Source organism: Cucurbita maxima, unplaced genomic scaffold, assembly GCF_002738345.1.
Source record: "Cucurbita maxima cultivar Rimu unplaced genomic scaffold, Cmax_1.0 Cma_Scf00196, whole genome shotgun sequence".
Classification (NCBI taxonomy): Eukaryota; Viridiplantae; Streptophyta; class Magnoliopsida; order Cucurbitales; family Cucurbitaceae; genus Cucurbita; species Cucurbita maxima.
In genome coordinates, this window is record NW_019272212.1 from 31,617 (window position 1) to 37,852 (window position 6,236).

Genomic DNA, 6,236 nt, shown 5'->3' on the forward strand with positions numbered 1-6,236 from the left:
AAACCCAGTTACTAGGTTGAAAAATGATTTCGTTCCGTCCTTTGTTAATTCTTGAAGCAACATTGAAATTTTGTTTCTCAATTGTCTCATTCCCATCTTTATGCAATGTTTTGATCTCATTTGCATTACTTGTGGCTGCTTTACTCACAAAAATATTAGATGATAGAAAGCAAATCAAGACACGTAAGTGGATTAAATCCATAAACAACTTCAAAAAGAGAACAATGAGTGGCATACATTCGTCCCAAGACTTAATATTCTTACAAATAATAGCCCTAAGCAATGCTCGTAATGTTCTATGAACCAGCTCATTAATCTAAAGATGACATGCAATTGAAAACAATAATTTGTTACCCAATTTATGACTTAAAATTCTTATAAATAATAGCTCTAACCAATAACCACCTCAGATGACATGCAGTTGAAAACAATAATTTAGTACCCAATTTATCTACCATACTTTTCAAACATTGGCAACAATGACTACAAAATTTATAAACATCGTGCTTCATGGCAAAAGTCATATGGATAGCATTTTCTCCCATGTCTTGGTTTCGCTAACTAAAGTTTTCCAATAACTTCCAAACTTCATTACCTTATATAACTTCTTGGGATAAAATTAGAGTACTTTTCTATAAACCACCAATCCTAAAGGATTCATATAAGATTTTATAAAATAAGATCTACGGATGAATTTCATAGCTTTTGAAGTTCATCTATGTCATGAGCTGAAGGTAAATTTCCTTAGGGGCATTATGGTCATTTTACATCGTTTATTGGTTTACCTACTTATCCTTATCCAATGACCACAAAAATTCATATCCAACCTCAATATACTATAATATGCTCAGTATTAAAATTTGATGGGCAGCGGAGCTCATATAGTGGGTTATTTTAACATTACTTAAATCTCGAGCTATTTGATCGGTTCAGGGTCTTAACTCAGGGTTCTTTGGGTTTTTTTTTTCATATATTCTTAATTCATACTTGGTTTAGGGTTCATATGAAAATCCAAGCGATTTCTACAAGTATTTCTTAACAAAGAGTCCAAGGTGGCTACTTGCCTCTTCGCTGACGTTTGGGACCTCTATTCTTGAGCTTCCAGTATCTGAATTACTTCAAATTAACTTCCACATACTCCTTATTGTGTCTAGTTTATGAAACCATAATGTTTTTATGAGAATCGGTCTGGAATAGGGTTAAAATTGAGAAAACCCAAGAAAAGGTCAAATTTTTAGTTGACTTGGATAGTTTAGTTGAACTGGCCATATCATCGTTTTCTTCCTCTAAACAGGAAGAAGATGCGCATTTTTCACATCGCCGCCATCTGAAACTCGGCCTGTACAGCCCACATTTACAACATTTCTCTCCTTGATTTCTTTGTGAAACTTAAAGATGAGTGTTACAAGGAAGGGTTAGGGATTGATTTGATACCTTCTCGTAGATCGTAGCCTAAGATATTCGCTTCCAAAGTTCGTCCAAAATCTGATTTATCGCTGGAGAAAAAACAAAGGATTTTTATATTTGGTAGCTGATTCTAGGGGTTTCAAGGCCCTATTTCTTTATTGAACCTCTTTCATATCCTTTCTTCAGGCTAAAGGAATTGATTTAGAGGAATGTCTTTGAGTCTAGGACCTTAATTTCTAGAAATCGAACTCAGTATGCAACTCACTCAAAACACAAGATTTTCGATCTCTTGGGTAGCTTATTCTACGACGTTTCAGCTCTCAATTCTTTCATCAAGTTTACTCAACTTCTTCCTTTGAAGCTAGAGGAATCCTTAATTTGAAGGAAAAGAGATCGTAGATAGGAATTCGACTCTTATCCCCAATTTAATTTCGAAACTTATTTCCTTCAATTCGGCACGCTCTCGAGGTTATTTTTCTTCGTGGTCTTCTATGGAAGCATTCCTTGGAGGTGCAGAAACTAATTGGAATCATTCTTGCTTGACGAGTCATCATGTATCCTCGAATTTGATTTTCAAGTTTTTCTTGAAGTTCTTCAATGGCGGATTGAATTGAGGGAATGGTTTCTGGGCACTTTCAAAACTCTATTCCTTCATAAAACTTGTGGGTAATCTTGTTGAGAAACTATAGGAATATGTTTGAAGAGAAATGGGGGAGGAATTGACTCGAATTTGGAAGAAATCTGAGAGTAGGAGACCCATAATCTAAACGCTCATTGCCTTCGATTGGGGGATCGACCTTTCTCGATTCTTATTCCGTATTGTTGCTCCTACTTCAGTCTTTATAGGAGATGCTTAAACCAAAATTGAGAGCTCCAGAATCTTCGTTATTTAGATGTTCGAAGAGAAATGGTGGAGGATTGCTCTTGAATTTGGAAGAAATCTTAGAGTAGGAGACCCATAATCTAAACGTTTATTGCATTCGATTGGGGGATCAACCTTTCTCGATTCTTATTTTGTATTGGTTCTCCTACTTCAGACTTTATCGGAGGAGCTTAAACCGACATTGAGAGCTCTAAAATCTTCGTTATTTAGAGATTGAACTTTCTGGATAATTTTTCGGAGATATCAACTCCGATCATAGCCTTATCGACCTTGGCTTTGAATACTAGTCGTTGGATGTGATGATCCGTGCGTGTTCATTGAGATCATATCAAATTTTGGAGGAGATCCAACGATTGAGATTTGAGTTTGAAGGATTTTGCTCGGATGGTCACGGTAGATGCTCTGATTCTAATAGGAGTGGCATTTCTCTGATTATCCATTCTTTCAGGGGTATTTTGGTAATTTCCACATTTTGAATATTTTATTATTATTTTTCTCGAAAAATCCATAATATTTCTACAAATTCCTCATTGTTTTTTTGTTCATTTCCCCCTTATTTTGAATCTTGAGATTTCTTCTACATAAGGAATTACAAATCGAGAAAGATTTTTTATAATTGATAAAATGACTTTTTTGCCCTTTTCATTTACTTTTTCCTTTCCAATCCTTGAAATCACTTGTTAGGGTACTCAATTGACTAAGTCCCTTGTTCTTGCTTAAAACTTTAATTTTTTTCCTTTCTGTCCTTAGGGTCTTTCATGAGTGGCTTATTTTTGTGGGAGCTAATTTTCTTCATGTTTGGAGTGTTACATATACATAATCGTTATAAACACAAAATAAGAAGCAGACTCAAAAGAAGAACTTATGGGCAAATAATGGTTACTTATGGGTATGGATCCTAGCAACTTATTTAGCACGTTATTCACATAGTTCTATGTACTTGGCACATGGATTATTGATGAACTTAGGTTTATACATAATGTCTTGGGTTAGGCTTTAAGAGTTGAGGTTTTAGCTTAGGAAAACATTAGAGGGTAACCTAACATGGACTGATTCGTGGGAAAACCTACTAGCACTTTGAGGACCTCTTTCCTTCACCAAACTTATGGGTAAACTTATTTAGAAGGTGCAGGAACAAGTTTGGAAATGAACAGTGGACTAGTTCTCGAATTCGAGGTAAACCCATGAACACGATACCCCAAAACAAAAAACTTGTATCTCTCGATTGGGTACTCGATTAAGCTTGCTTCTTTCCCCTAATAGTCTACCCTAATTCATAATTTATAGACGGATTTTCCACTACCATTGAAACAACTAGAATTTCTATAATTTCATTCTTGATTTTTTTGAATCTTCTGCCAGAAATGTCTTCTCCGATCGGAGCCTTTCTTTTTTAAGCCCCTTGTAATTATTATTCTATAAAAAATTTAATGATTCGGGAAGTTTATAAAAATTAGAAAAAGTATCATCTTCTCAATGTTTTTTCAATTCTACTTGTTCTTTGCTTCTAGATACAACTTAGTAGGGATTATACACGGTCTCTTATTGGAGACCTTGAGTGTTGCAAATTCTCCTCTCCTTTGAAAACTTTCGGTCATCGAAAGTGCTTATTCTAAAATAGGCCAGGGTACAAGGTTCTTATTTGCCTTCTGTTTCCCAAGTGGCTTCTTCTACTCTATGATTCTTCCATAGGACCATAACAAGAGCGATTTCCTTGTTTCTCAATCTTTTGACTTTCTTGTCTATTATTTGAATCATGTCTTCTTTATACGTTAGGTCATCTCTCAAGAAGAGAGTTTCATGAGCCAGTACGTGCGAAGGATCTAGGGTATACTTCCGTAGTATGGATACATGAAAGATATTACGTACTACAGACAAATTTGGGCATTGCCCGATTCTAGATCCAATCCTTTCTAATATCTCAAAGGGATGGATAAACCTAGGGCTTAGCTTCCCCTCTTTACCCTACCTGAGCACCCCTCTCATGGGGTGCTACCTTTAGGAATATATGATCCCCTACCAACAATTCCATGTCCTTGCGCCTTAGATCTGCATAGCTTTTCTCTCGGCTTTGTGCGGTTTGTATCCTAGCTTTAATCTTCTAGACTGCGGCGTTGGTAATTTGCATAGCTCTGGTCCAATAGTTCTCGTTTGCCCCCCCCTTCTTCCCAAAAGATAGGGGATCAAAATCATCGTCCGTAGAGAACCTCATATGTGGTCATTTTTATGGTTGCTTGGCAACTATTATTATAAGAGAATTTCATAAGGGGTAGGTATTTCTCCCAGCTTCCTGCTAAATCGATCACATATGTCCTCAACATTTCTTCCAATATTTGCTTGTGCATTTCTGTTTGACCATCTGTTTATGGGTGGAATGTCGTACTATAACTGCGTACCCAATGCCTTTTGTTGAATTTTTCAGAAGCGAGATTTAAATCTGGCATCTCGGTCTAATACTATTCCCTTTTGTTGAATTTCCAGAAGCGTACACAATACCTTTAGTGATGAATATTCATTTTTAATGTTAGCAAGAGTAGCTCAGTTGGAAGATTGTTAGACGGAAGATTTGAAGGTCACACGTGTTTTATCCACGTTCGACGCACCTAATACAAGTTTATTACCTGACTATACAATCTAAAAACACAACTTGCTTATTCAATCTAAAATTACTGATTATTTCTTTTTTAAATATAATGAATTAGCAGAAGTACCTTTACTTATGAATTTTCATTTTTAATATAGCGGGGATAACTCTGTTGGGAGAGTATCAGACTGAAGATTTGAAGGTCACGTGTTTGTTATCAACGTTCACCGCATCTGATTCTAGTTGCATAACCCGACTATTCAATCTAAAATTAGTCATTATTCCTTTCTGAAATCTCAATGAATTATCGAAAATACCTAACGTGTTCTAGTTCACCGCACCTTATACAAGTTGGATAACTTGAATATCTTATTAAAAATTAGTGATTATTTCTATTTAAAATCAAAATGAATTAGTGAAAATACCTTTACTGATGAATTTTCATTTTTAATGTTAGTGTGGATAGCTCAATTGAGAGAGCATTAGATTGAAGATCTAAAGGTCTCGTGTTCAATCTTGCATAATTTGACTATTCAATTTAAAATTAGTGATTATTTCTTTCTAAAATTTCAATTAATTAGCGTAAATACTTTTACTTAAAAATTTTCATTTTTAATGTTAGCAGGGATAGCTCAGTTTGGAGAGAGTCAAATTTAATATTTGAAGGTCACGTGTTCGATCTCCATGTTAACCAAACCTATTTCGCATAACCTGACTATTCAATAGAAAATTAGTCATTATTTCTTTTTAAAATCTCAATGAATCAGCTAAAATACCTATACTGATGAATTTTTATTTCTAATGATTGCGGGGATAGCTCAGTTGGGAGAGCGTCAGATTGAAGATCTGAATGTCACGTGTTCGATCCACGTTCACCGCACTTTGTTTAAGTTGCATAACTTGACTTAAAATTGGTGTCATTAGCGATTATTCTGTCACCTTTTATTTAAAGGTATCTCAATCTCAACGAATTAGAGGAAAGGTAACGTGGGAGAGCGTCATATTGAAGATTTAAAGGTAACGTGTTGCATAACTTGACTTAAAATTGGTGTCATTAGCGATTATTCTGTCACCTTTTATTTAAAGGTATCTCAATCTCAACGAATTAGAGGAAAGGTAACGTGGGAGAGCGTCATATTGAAGATTTAAAGAGGTATCTCAATCTCAACGAATTAGAGGAAAGGTAACGTGGGAGAGCGTCATATTGAAGATTTAAAGGTAACGTGTTATCTCAACGAATTAGAGGAAAGGTAACGTGGGAGAGCGTCATATTGAAGATTTAAAGGTAACGTGTTTGATCCACGTTCATTGCATTAGCAATTATTTCTTTTTAAAATCTCAATCTCAATGAATTAGAGGAAG

The 6,236-nt window shown here is 35.3% G+C and overlaps 1 non-coding gene across 1 annotated transcript; it reads left to right on the forward strand.

The window, feature by feature from the left end:
• Positions 1-5,681: 5,681 nt before the first annotated feature.
• On the forward strand, positions 5,682-5,754 carry TRNAF-GAA. Its single transcript has one exon. It is a non-coding gene; the product is annotated as a tRNA-Phe (tRNA).
• The last annotated feature ends 482 nt before the right edge of the window (positions 5,755-6,236 follow it).